Raw genomic sequence first — 12226 nt, 5'->3', positions numbered from 1 at the left:
GTTGCCTGATGTAATTACGTTCTGGGGATGTGCATCTAAAGCAGTTTAAGTATTTGTTCAGCAGAAGGGAACAGTAAGAACACAGTGTGAAGTAGATAACTGCACATCTTGTTGAGGCGTGTTGAAGGGTCTTTGAACTTTTACATCACTTTCCAGTACATTTTTGTGCTGGTAATAAAAATCAGTTTCTGATACACAATCACAATACAAGACACAAAAATGATTTTCATGTAGGTATTACCCTCTTGTCTGTGATTCCATGTGGTTTTATGTACTCTAGTACAAATGTATTCAAAATCTTCCATTTAACAAAGCAAGAAATTTGGAATCCCAATAATTTCCAAAGAAAATTGAAAACATATCCCTTTCGCAAGTTCTACAAATTATATGAAAAATCAAGATTCCAGAATTGAAAAGTTACATTAGCTACATGATAAATAACCGTGTTTATTATGAAGCTACACAATTTGCTGGACATACTGTAAACAGTACTTTGCATTTACAGATGTAGACACTTTTCTATTTTAAAAATTTCCACGTATTTAAGTAAATATTAAGCTATCTTCTGTATCTGACACCGATTCAGATTCCCCACCTAGTGCAGAGGTGAATATGTCAGAGGTATCAAGGGGAGCTACAGCCTGTGGCCCAGGCTCGTGGTGTACCTTATTGCTCAGTGTACTTTGTAGCTATTTGTATTGCATCATTGCACAGGCAAGATGACTGTTTCCTGACCTCACGTGATTACTGATTCAGAACTTATGCGTTTCCATGCCAACTTTGTATGATCAGACTTATTGGTGTTCACTCATGCACTTACAGGCTATTGTGGACTCACAAGAACATGTGTCCATTTCCCTGTTGTTTGGTCTACCAACTGGAGCAAGTGGAAATGAACAGTCTACCTATGACAACTTCCAATATGAGATAAAAATCAGATATTTAATATAACTGAAGAAGCAAGCATTAAGGGTGTAGTAATGATTCACTGCCAATGAAATGTACAGATTAAGTTTCTATGATATGCATCAGTCCACATCCCTGATGGTTCCCCTTTCTGATGGATTCTACAGTGTAGCAAACTTCACGCAATATTTATAAATCCTAACAGACTTCCATACAATCAGTGCTGAGCTTTCCCAGAAACACATGTCAAAGTTAAACTTATACACAGGAAACTTACACATGTTTAAAAAGTCATGGTTGTTGAGTACTCAGAAAAATTCCAAAAATGTTGTAAAATAATACAGGTAAATTAGGATGCAAGGAGAGGTGGAGGAGAGAGGCACTAATATCAAAAAGAAAAGAAAAGTACAAATGTAAACACCAAATCTCACTAAATGAGTGTTTGGAATGATAAATCCAAGTGAAAATACAAACATGACAAAGAAAACATTCCAACTCTGCTGACATAAAATCATCTTTCTGTTATAACTTCAAGTTGAACAAATATATTTCAAGGACGACGCAATACATGAAAGTCACAGATGAAGTAAACAGAGTAAGACGTGTGTCACTTTAACAGTCAAATCATAGCTGAGTCCGAGTCTAGCGGCCACTTAGGTGGCGCTGCTGCTGCATGGCTGGCAGACAGCACTGCATGGCTGGCAGACAGTGTTGCATGTAGAGGACGTGCCTAACTGTGCGGCGGCACTTTGAAAGATCGGCGAGTCACAACATTCTTCCCCTCTTTGAAGTTTTTCCACAGGTCTTGATGGAAGTGGTCTGTAGATTGCCAACGTCCATAGGTGTTGTTTGACTGGCCGTAAAAGCTCGAGGAGACGGCTTCCCGTACGGACGGAAGTGGCCCCGATGATAACGGGTCGAAATGACAGGAGACGTGGGGGTTGAATCTGCTGGGGCCCCATGCACCAATCTGCCCATTGCGGCAAGTCCGGGTGTTCTAACAGGAGACATGGGCGATGTGTAGGCGTCCGTGGGAGAAGGAGGCGAGTAGAGTTGCTCCGACAGATGGTCATCTGGTTCCTGCATGGGCACGTCTCCTGGTGGTGTCAGTTCTTGTGCTGCACCAATATGATGGTGAGAGGACTGCAATGTGAGTAATGAGAGATTTCAGTATCCTGAGCGTCAGGTAGAGCCGTAGGTGGTGTAGCAGCAGCTGGAACAGGTGTTGCTGGCACACGAGGCTGAAGCTGGTACGAATGACGCACTGCAACACCCGTGTCTGTCTGGATTTCATACAGGCGTTGGCCACGGTGTTGTAAGATGTGGCCAGGACTCCATTTTGGCCGCCTGCCATATTTACGTAGGCAAACAAGGTCGTCGGCAGTGAACCGGCCAAGCGAAGGCACTTGCGGCCATGAGGTGGAAAGCCGCAGAAGATGAAGTAGCGTGCGGGTCTGTCGGCCATGTAAGAGCTCAGCCGGGCTGTGGTTGCCCATGGGGGGGTGAAACGGTAAGAAGGCAGAAATTGGAGAAGCGCATCATCAGCAGCAGAAGAAGTCAGGAGTTTCCTCATCTGAGCCTTAAATGTACGGACCAGTCGTTCAGCCTCACTGTCTGACTGTGGATGGAACGGAGGGGCCGTGACATGTATGACGCTGCGACGGGCACAAAAATCCGTAAAATCGGAAGAGGCAAATTGCAGACCATTATCAGTAACAAGAGTAGAGGGAAGGCCTTCCAAAGAGAAGATGCGAGATAGAGCATTGGTGGTTGCCGCTGTGGTAGGGGACGTGCAACGGACAATGAAAGGAAAGTTAGAGTAGGCGTCAATAACGAGAAGCCAATAAGTAACTGAAAAAGGCCCGCGAAGTCAGCATGAATATGCTCCCAGGGCTTCTCAGGCGAAGGCCACGGTGACAAAGATGACTTCGGGGCAGTTGACTGTGACGCACAAGGGCAGCAGGCAGCGACCATGCGTGCGATTTCAGAGTCGATACCGGGCCAGTACACATGACGGCGTGCCAGAAATTTTGTGCGAGAGACACCCCAGTGCCCTTGGTGAAGGAGGCGCAAGACCGAAGCATGCAAAGACGCAGATACCACAACACGCGGTGAAGCATTTTCGATGGAAAGGAGGATAACACCATCCCTAGCAGTGAGGTGGTAACGCAAAGCGTAGTTGTTCTGCAATGGATCAGAAGTCTTAGCGGACGGACGATCTGGCCAACCCTTCTGAATACAGCATAAAACCTGGGAGAGGGTATGGTCAGAACACGTAGCAGCCGCCAGCCGGTCCCCGGTGATGGGGAACCCATCCACAACCCGCTGCTTGGCAACATCCAGGTGTAAACACAAAAGTTTGTCCCTATCGAATGCCAGATCAGGACCCATGGGAAGCTGGGAAGGGAAGACAGTGCATCAGCATTTGCATGTTGAGCCGTCAGCCAGAAACGAATCTCATAATTGAGACAAGTAAAGAGCCCAACGCTGGAGGTAGTGGGCAGCCTTGTCGGGAAGTGACGATGATGGATGGAACCAGGAAACAAGCGATTTGTGATCCATAACAAGGTGAAATTTAGATCCATAGAGAAAAACACCAAACTTATGAAGAGCATAAATAATGGCCAAAGCTTCTTTTTCAATTTGAGAATACTTTTGTTGGGCATCCGTGAGTGTTTTGGAGGCATAAGCAATGGGTTGTTCAGAACCGTCAGAAAAACAGTGCGCAAGGACTGCACCAGCCCCGTATTGAGAGGTGTCCATGGCAAGAACAAGATGTTGGCCAGGTCGATAAGTAGCCAGGCACGGGGCCTGTTTCAGCATAGTCTTCAATTTCTGGAAAGCTGTATGAGACCGGCAGTCTGTGAGACGTGAAAAAGTGTGCAGAGATTTTGAAGATGTTCTTCAGTGGTGGAGCCAGTGACAACAATGTCGTCCTGGTAATTTATACACCCAGGGACAGTGAGCAATAAATGTTCCAAGAATCGCTGAAAGAGAGCAGGGGTGCTGGCAATGCCGAATGGCAATCGTTGGTATTGAAAGAGGCCGAAAGGCGTGTTAAGGAACAGAAACTTCTGGGAAGCAGCGTAGAGAGGAAGTTGATGATAAGCTTCTGACAGGTCAAGTTTAGAAATATACTGGCCTCGAACAAGTTTAGTGAACAATTCTTCACGTCAAGGCATACGGTAAGTGTCAATAAGGCATTGAGCATTTACAGTGGCTTTGCAATCGCCACAGAGACGACTATCACCATTTGGCTTAGCAATGACAACGGCAGGAGAGGACCACTCACTGGAAGTGACAGGAAGCAAGACCCCTGAAGCAGTGAGACGATCCAGCTCCGTTTGACCATATCACGAAGGGCCACAGGAGTGGGCTGAGCCCCAAAAAACTTAGGCCAAGCAGTGGGTTTGAGGGTGATATGAGCTTCAAAGTCGTTTGCACAGCCTAACCCAGGAGAAAAAAAGGGACGAAAATGTCGTCGACAAGGAATACAATTGAGCATAAGGAATGGCATCAGAGACGATATTGACAGTCATCTATGGAGAACCCAAAAACGTGAAAGGCATCGAAACCAAAAAGATTCTCCGCGTTACTATGCTCGACCACAAATACGGGAACAGTGCGAACGACAGATTTGTAAGACACCTCAGCATCAAATTGTCCCAAGAGAGAAATCTTCTGTTTATTGTAATTCTGTAATTGCCTAGTGACAGGTGACAGGATTGGAGAACTCAACTGAAGATACGTCTGAGAATTGATGATAGTGGCAGCAGAACCAGTATCCACCTGCATGAGAACATCTCGACCAAGTATTTGGACAGTGAAGAATAACTTCCCTGAAGGGGAAGAAGTACAATTGACAGACAACACAGAATCGGAATCAGCATCATGTTCATGAACATCATGTATGCGGTCGGATTTGCAAACGGATGAAACTTGATCCTTTTTTTTTTGCATTTGTGACACACGGCCCAACGTAAGGACAATCTTCTCGTGAATTATTCGTAAAACACGGCGGACATGAAGGAAGTTGCCGTGGGTTTTGCTGCAGTTTCTTAGAGGTTTGTTTAAGGTTAGGCCGAGGCTGTGCTTGGGAGCGTACTGCGGCCACGTCGGCCGGCAGGGACACACCACACGCTTCGTAAACATCGCACAGAGGTTGTATTTCCGCGACGTCGCCTCATGCCTCTATTTGCACTGCAGCGGTGCAAGAAATTTCAAAAGACTGAGCAATGGATAGGGCTTCAATCTAGAGTCGGATTTGCCAACTGAAGAGCATGTTGCCCAACTTCTTTGTCGGGCGCCGATCGGATAATAGCATCCCGTACCATGGAATCGGCATAGGATTCTTTGTGAACTTCAGTAACAAATTGACACTTTCTACTGAGGCCATGAAGTTCAGCAGCCCAAGCACGATAGGATTGATTCGCTTGTTTTTGACAATGATAAAAGGCAACAAGAGAGACTACCACATGCGTATGCTTTTGAAAATAGACGGACAGAAGTGAGCACATTTCAGCAAAGGACAAAGTCGCAGGATCTTTCAAAGGAGCCAATTGCGACAACAAGCGATTCATTTGAGGTGAAATCCATGAGAGGAACAGAGACTTACATGTTTGTTCGTCCGCGACATGAAATGTCAAGAAGTGCTGTCGAAGACGTTTTTCGTTATCAGACCAGTCTTCCACTGTCTCGTCGTAAGGAGGAAAAGGATGTAAAGACAACGACGAGAAACGCCCCGTATTTGATGCCGCGACAAAATCACGAATCGCATTTGTAAGAAATGTTTGCTGTTCTATGAGACCTTGCAATAGTTGCTCTAAAGTAGCCATGGAAACACGTGGGTCAACGATGAGAAAAAAAAAGGTCACTACCTTGTCGCCAGTTGTTATAACTACAAGTTGAACAAATATATTTCAAGTATGACACAATACATGAAAGTCACAGATAAAGTAAACAGAGTAGGATGTGTGTCACTTTAACAGTCAAATCGTAACTGTGTCCGACTCTAGTGGCCTCTGGCTGGCTGGCCACTTAGGTGGTGCTGCTGCTGCATGGCTGGCAGACAGCGCCACATGTAGAGGACGTGCGTAACTGCGCGGCAGCAACTCTACTCGCCTCCTTCTCCTACGGACGTGGACACATCGCCCATGTCTCCTGTTATAGCACCCGGACTTGCCGCAACGGGCAGATTGGTGCAAGGGGCCCCAGCAGATTCGACCCCCACGTCTCCTGTCATCTCGACCCGTTATCATCGGGGACACTTCTGTCTGTACGGGAAGCCGCCTCCTCGAGACTTTACGGCCAGTCAAACAACTCCTTGAAATATATTTGTTCAATTTGAAGTTATAACATAATGCATCATCATTCCAATAATGCCTTCCCAGGAATAAAGTCAAAGTAAAACGTACATGCATGAAACCTCATAATGGTGTGTCATAAATGGGGTAGGAGTGTCATCCAAGACTTAAGTTACTATACATGCAAAGTAACTACGGCAATCCAAGCTTCCACAAGTATTTTTGAGTGTACAAGAAGATCCCAAATAAAGTAATATCAAAGGCACAACAGCTAGCAAATAAACCCTTGATATCTGAACCAGAAATGTATAGAGATATGGAATATTCTAAGGTAGACTTTACAAAGTGACACCAAACAAAATCGTGGAATCACTCAGTTACAATGGTAAACAAACAACAGATATCAAGCAATAATTTGTCACATGTAGCTAGCAATCTTCCGCTTGTTCACTCTCCATCAACAAATGCGCAAAAATCACTTTAATGGCTTCAGGTCTGGAAGAGTTCCTTCACATTAATCGAACTATATGACAAATTTCCTTCACATTAATCGAACTATATGACAAATTCTCTTCCCATTTGGTTTTGATGGTATATCTTACTATGTAATAAAATAGGGAGATAATTGAAGCCAGAAAACTTATGTAACAAATAGCTCCGTGAGCACTGGAATTTTCTCTGAATCATTCAAAATTTCCAAAATCATTCCCGCACACAATAAAGGAGATAAGCACGAGCTAGACAACTGTCAACCTATCACCCTCCTCTGAATTTTATGCAAATTAAAAGATGGAAAAATCATGTATACAGGCGTAATGAACTTCCTTGAAAGTAACTACTTGCAAACCACACAGTAGTTCAGCTTTCAGAAAAATAAATTCATATAAAGCTCTATTTTCATTAACGGTCAAGACAGCTCTTGCATAAATGAAACACTTTGCTTCTGTACTGTTTACAGGTCTCACAAAGAAATCTGATTTAGTTAGCCACTCTACTCTTAAGCGAACTAGATGCATGGCAAAACAGGATACTGCAATGAGTAATTTCAGTCAAATCTATTGAACAGGGGGCAGCTAGTAGAAATAACACATGAGGTGAGAACTAATACAAGTCACTTCAGGTACCACAAGCATCAACCCAGGCCAACTCCTTTTCACTTGTGTTATAAATGATCTTCCAGAAAAATCTATCAACAGCTCCTGTATTATTTGCTGATTGTACATACTTTCTCTCTTGGGACATTTCTAAAGAATAGATGTGAGATGACACAGTTGACAACAATGAAGGGTTCTTGTACTGGCTCTATGAGAACTACCTCTTGCTTAATGTGAGTTGAACAGCTCATATGATGATTTGCCCATCAAAGACCACAGAACATGTATAGAACAGTCATTCAAAATAAAGCTATGGAACAGGTCGATAATGTCTGGGAAGTTCTGGTTTAAAGTTCTGAATTATTTAGGAATAAAGAGATGACTCACCAAAAGGTGGAAGTGTTGCGTCGTCAATAGGCACAAACACAGCAGAGCACAACATGCGAGGTTTCGATGGCTGCTTCACAGCCGGTGCCATTTGGATCATCTTCACCACCAGCAGCTTTTCTGAGCTGCACAGATGGGAGCTACCCTTACAGCATATCCTTCACTCCTGTAATCTTCCTGGCCTAAATCTAAGATAGCTCGCTGCCCCCTCCCTCCCAATAGTATCCCTCTACCTACACCCCTAGCTAGCCCACAGATGGATCCCTACTCTCCCATGAGCTGCCAGACACTTCTGCCCAACTACTTCCTTGCCTCCAGCCACTCTCCATCTCCCACGCCAGTACACTCACCATGGGCCAGTAAGCAGCTGGCAGAGCACACTGTAGGGAGACAGGAGTGTGTGTGTGTGTGTGTGTTTGTGTGTGTGTTTCCTGCAGCTAGAAAATGAAAGTGCATTCCGAAAGATAGCCTTTCGTTTCTGTGCCTATAGTCAATGCCGCGCTTCTGCCTTTCTGTGAGTCATCTCCTTTATTCCTAAATAATATGGAACAGGTCAGTAAGACCTAAGTCCTTAGATTGTGGATCAGCAACACATTACAGTGGAATATTCACAGAGAAATTAGCAGTCTGTGCTATGTCTTTAGAGCACTCAGTTACAGGTGCAACTTGACTACCGTAAAAATTCTTCACTTTACTCTGGTCAATTCTGTCTTCTCATATACGATCCCTTTTTCATTGAGGGAACGGGGAGGGGTGACAATACACATAATTATATTTACCTTGGGAAAAAAGGCACATGGAAGATCACGATGTAATCCCCATCACATGCAACCACTATGCCTATTTTCAAATATCTTACTTTCATTTATGTGTAAGAGTCCCACCTCTTTGAAACGAGTGATGATCTGCACAATCACTGCACCCATACTAGTGCTAACTTTCATTTAACAAGTTGGAGACTGAGTAAATGCCATAGCAGTGAGAGGTGCATATGCAGAAAACTTTATAACGAACTGCCCTGCTCAGCCAAAGATAATAACTTGTTCAGTAAGAATGTCACCAGAATACTGCTACAATATTGTTTTTATTCACTTCCTGAATATATGACAGCCAATTTATGACAAATTTAACTTACATTTATAGCTAACTTTTAATTCTTATTTTGTTTTTGTTGTGACTCGCCGATCATTCAAAGCGTCGCCGCGCAATTACGCATGTCCCCAACGTGCGGCGCTGTCTGACAGTTATGCAGCAGCTGCGCCACCTAAGCGGCCAGCCGAGCAGTGGCTGCTAGACTGGGACTCAGTGCTCATTCGAATGCTAACGTGTACACATCTCTTGCTTGTCAACTTACTCTGTGACTTATATGTGTTGGGTCGTTCTGAAATATGTGTGTTAAACTTGACGTTATAACAGTTTTTATTTGGTTGTTGTTATTATGAAGACCAATTTACATAAAATATAATGCTAAAACCTTAAATATAACAGAAGTGAGCTTACAATTAATTCTTATGTAGATGATTATAGTCTACTCTGCCCTTTGTAAAATATGTATACATGTGTACAAAACCTATCATGACGAAGAGATAAATGATTTTTCAAGATTTGGATTAACGTGTAGCCCACATCAAGAACATGATTTTGCTCATAAATAAATACACTACAAAAGGAATGAATGAATGAATGAATGAATGTCAAGAGTGTGCCAGGATTACCTCAATTCTGAGAGAAAGGGCACTGCCATAGTAAACTCCCTTGAGTAACATGTTAATGAATGGGCTCACTACTGACTAACATAGTTCGTAGTAGCAGACAGACAGGTCAAAATGCAGCCAATTAGTCATCAATTCAAGCTGGACATCAACTCTTGAGCAGCCATGTCATCTTAGAATTATTTCCTTGCAATGGGATTCACAAGCCATTGCCCTAAACTTGTACTTCCACTCACTGCACTTAGCAGCTGCCAAAGTTCAGCATGGATGCAAGAACACCACACTAGACACTCAGTAGTTACAAAAAAAATCACCTGGTACAATGGGTCATACTGCATATTGGTACACAAAGATGAGTAGATACATTTGTTAAGTCAGAAATCACATGCAGTGATGCAGCCTACTTGTCAACAGCACATTGTTCAAGAAAGTGGTGGATATATTACCATTAGGAAAATTTTATATGCAATGAAGCAAGTTCCCAGAGATGCCTACCATCATCTTGACTTACAAACCTAATGTTCAATCATGTGCATCTGCTTGTTAGCTTGCCGTCAACAGCATATACCTTCTAGACAATGCATTACCCAATAACTCCCACACCTTGTCACAAGTGATTTGAGGGGCACTAGATATACATGAGGGTATTAGTGACCCTTCTCTCTTAATAACCACACCTCCAACCTGCTGAACATATCTAGGATGTCATTAGGTGAGATGGTTGTGCCATGGACTAAGCTATGACCAACGTCACGAGTTCTGGGCAGTGGTTGAGCATTTGCAGATCAGGATAGCTTCTCAAGGCTTTTGGAGTCTCCGTACATGTACATCTACGACACGATGGATCACCACTATCAGGGCAAAATGGGAACCTTCAAACTACTGGGTACTGTGAAGCCATTGCTAATTACATACAAATTTTTTGCCACGATTTTCTTTTGTTTTCTATTTTTTTCTATTGTTCCTATTGGCATATGTAATTATGATGATGTAACGTACTACTGTGGGTTTTAAATGTAAAGATGTACTTGTAATTATTTTGTTTGCCAACGGATACATATGTTTCTCGGTTTGTGACTGTGGAAAAGTTCATAAATTTCTTTTTTGGTATATTATTAATTGGGAAAAATGCAATCAAGAACACTTATAAAGATATATGTAATTTATGATAATGATACAATATCTGTAGATAGGGGACAGCAATAGTGATATTGATAGTCAAAAAGAGGAGGGCATAATAGAAGGTATGGTGGATGATGCATCTGTGAAACATGCATGGGAAAATGATACTATGTTTTTACGAAAAGCACCTGGAATTGTATGGACAGTGACACCGAACTATGAGAATGACAATTCACTTTACCACTGTGGAAAGTAATGCCATCGCCAGCGAACTTTAGGAGCAAATAAACCAGACTGTGAAAGTGCTGCTAACAAGACTTTGTTGTGACCAACACGAGCAGTGCTTTTATGTGAATGAACTTTGCCGCCATTGATATTTGGATGGTGGAACTGTTGTCTTTCACATTCTATCAATCCGTGAAAGTTGAGACTTTAATGAACTGTGGAGTATATCTGACTTTCAATGACCTTACAGAAGTTTGAACTGCGAGAACACTGCCTATGGTGTGCATCACGTAAAAGAACATTTCTATGAACTGTGTAATTGTAGCTACGGCTATATGAATGTGAGGAGTTGTGTAGTTATGGATGGAAGCGTCATGGAAAGTGGACAGAAAGTATAAATGAATGCTGTCTACATAATGTGCTTTGCAAGAGGAGACACGTCAACAATGGTCACATACCAGCGTCTTGTGTTAATTGCCGCTGGGTTACTGATACAGCTGTGCAGGAACTTTGTTCACATTCCACCGGAGACGATTAACAAACAGAACTGCCTGTTTCCCGCTCATAACATTGTAACCTGTTGACATCGTGCTGCCCAGTGCAAAGCTTTGTATGCAATGAAAAGTTAAGATATTTCACCAAACACTAACCCCTGATTTAAAAACTTATTTTCTCTATTAAAAGTAGTAGTATTATGGACTATTAAAATCAGTTCTTTGCTTGTTTACATTTGCTTTCTGCTAACGAAAATATAGGTACCATTAATGAACCAATAGTTGCACAGTAGTCATTATTGAAACACCAGTAAATATGAACTACTACCTCTCATTAGAACTATTTCTCCTTGCATGTCAAAATTCTTGCAGTCACATTATTTTAGGTGATTTTATGTATTGTTATGAGTACAGCAATGTGATAGTGACCAATAAGAGTATTTTGTCATGAAATACATCTGCACGTGTAAATTACGGCAACCACCATAGTTGCCCGAGAAGCGACCAAGAACATAAAAGCTGCTGTTTCACCATTGGTGCATTTCCTGCCATGAGTGCAAAACACATATATCAGTTGTCAAAACATGTGAGGAATGTTTACACAGGATTAAAAACTTTGATATTGTATTGCTGTGAGTTGTCATATTGAGAGATGCAGGTTATACTCTAAAGTGGGTAGATGTATGGTGAATTCCCCCCCTCAGTGTTCATGTAATGTGATTCACATAATTTTGTCATCTTTTCTAAATTCTGTCAGATATTGTCTTTTATGTTTGTTGACTCAGGTTATTTTTCAGAGCAGTTTCTCATAAACATTTAGCTTTTCAGTTCATAAATAAAGTGGTATTGTGACTAACTGTGAAGTATAGCAAATAGTTTGGCTTTCCAACTAGAATTTTGGGCGACTTCACAGTTCAGATTTTGATAATTATTTTTCCTATGGGGTGAGGTCATCACAGTACATACATACATACATACATACA

At 42.4% G+C, this 12226-nt stretch overlaps 1 protein-coding gene across 1 annotated transcript in view; it reads right to left on the bottom strand.

Annotated features, from left to right (window-relative positions):
- LOC126475298 (serine/threonine-protein kinase RIO1) overlaps nt 1-12226 on the bottom strand; it is a 115466-nt gene that overhangs the window by 62446 nt on the left and 40794 nt on the right. The gene's annotated exons all lie outside the window — the stretch shown is intronic.

The sequence above is a fragment of the Schistocerca serialis genome, chromosome 4 (genome assembly GCF_023864345.2).
Source record: "Schistocerca serialis cubense isolate TAMUIC-IGC-003099 chromosome 4, iqSchSeri2.2, whole genome shotgun sequence".
In the NCBI taxonomy this organism is placed as follows: Eukaryota; Metazoa; Arthropoda; class Insecta; order Orthoptera; family Acrididae; genus Schistocerca; species Schistocerca serialis.
The sequence above is the reverse complement of the archived record's forward strand: the minus strand, read 5'-3'. Positions and strand labels throughout refer to the sequence as shown.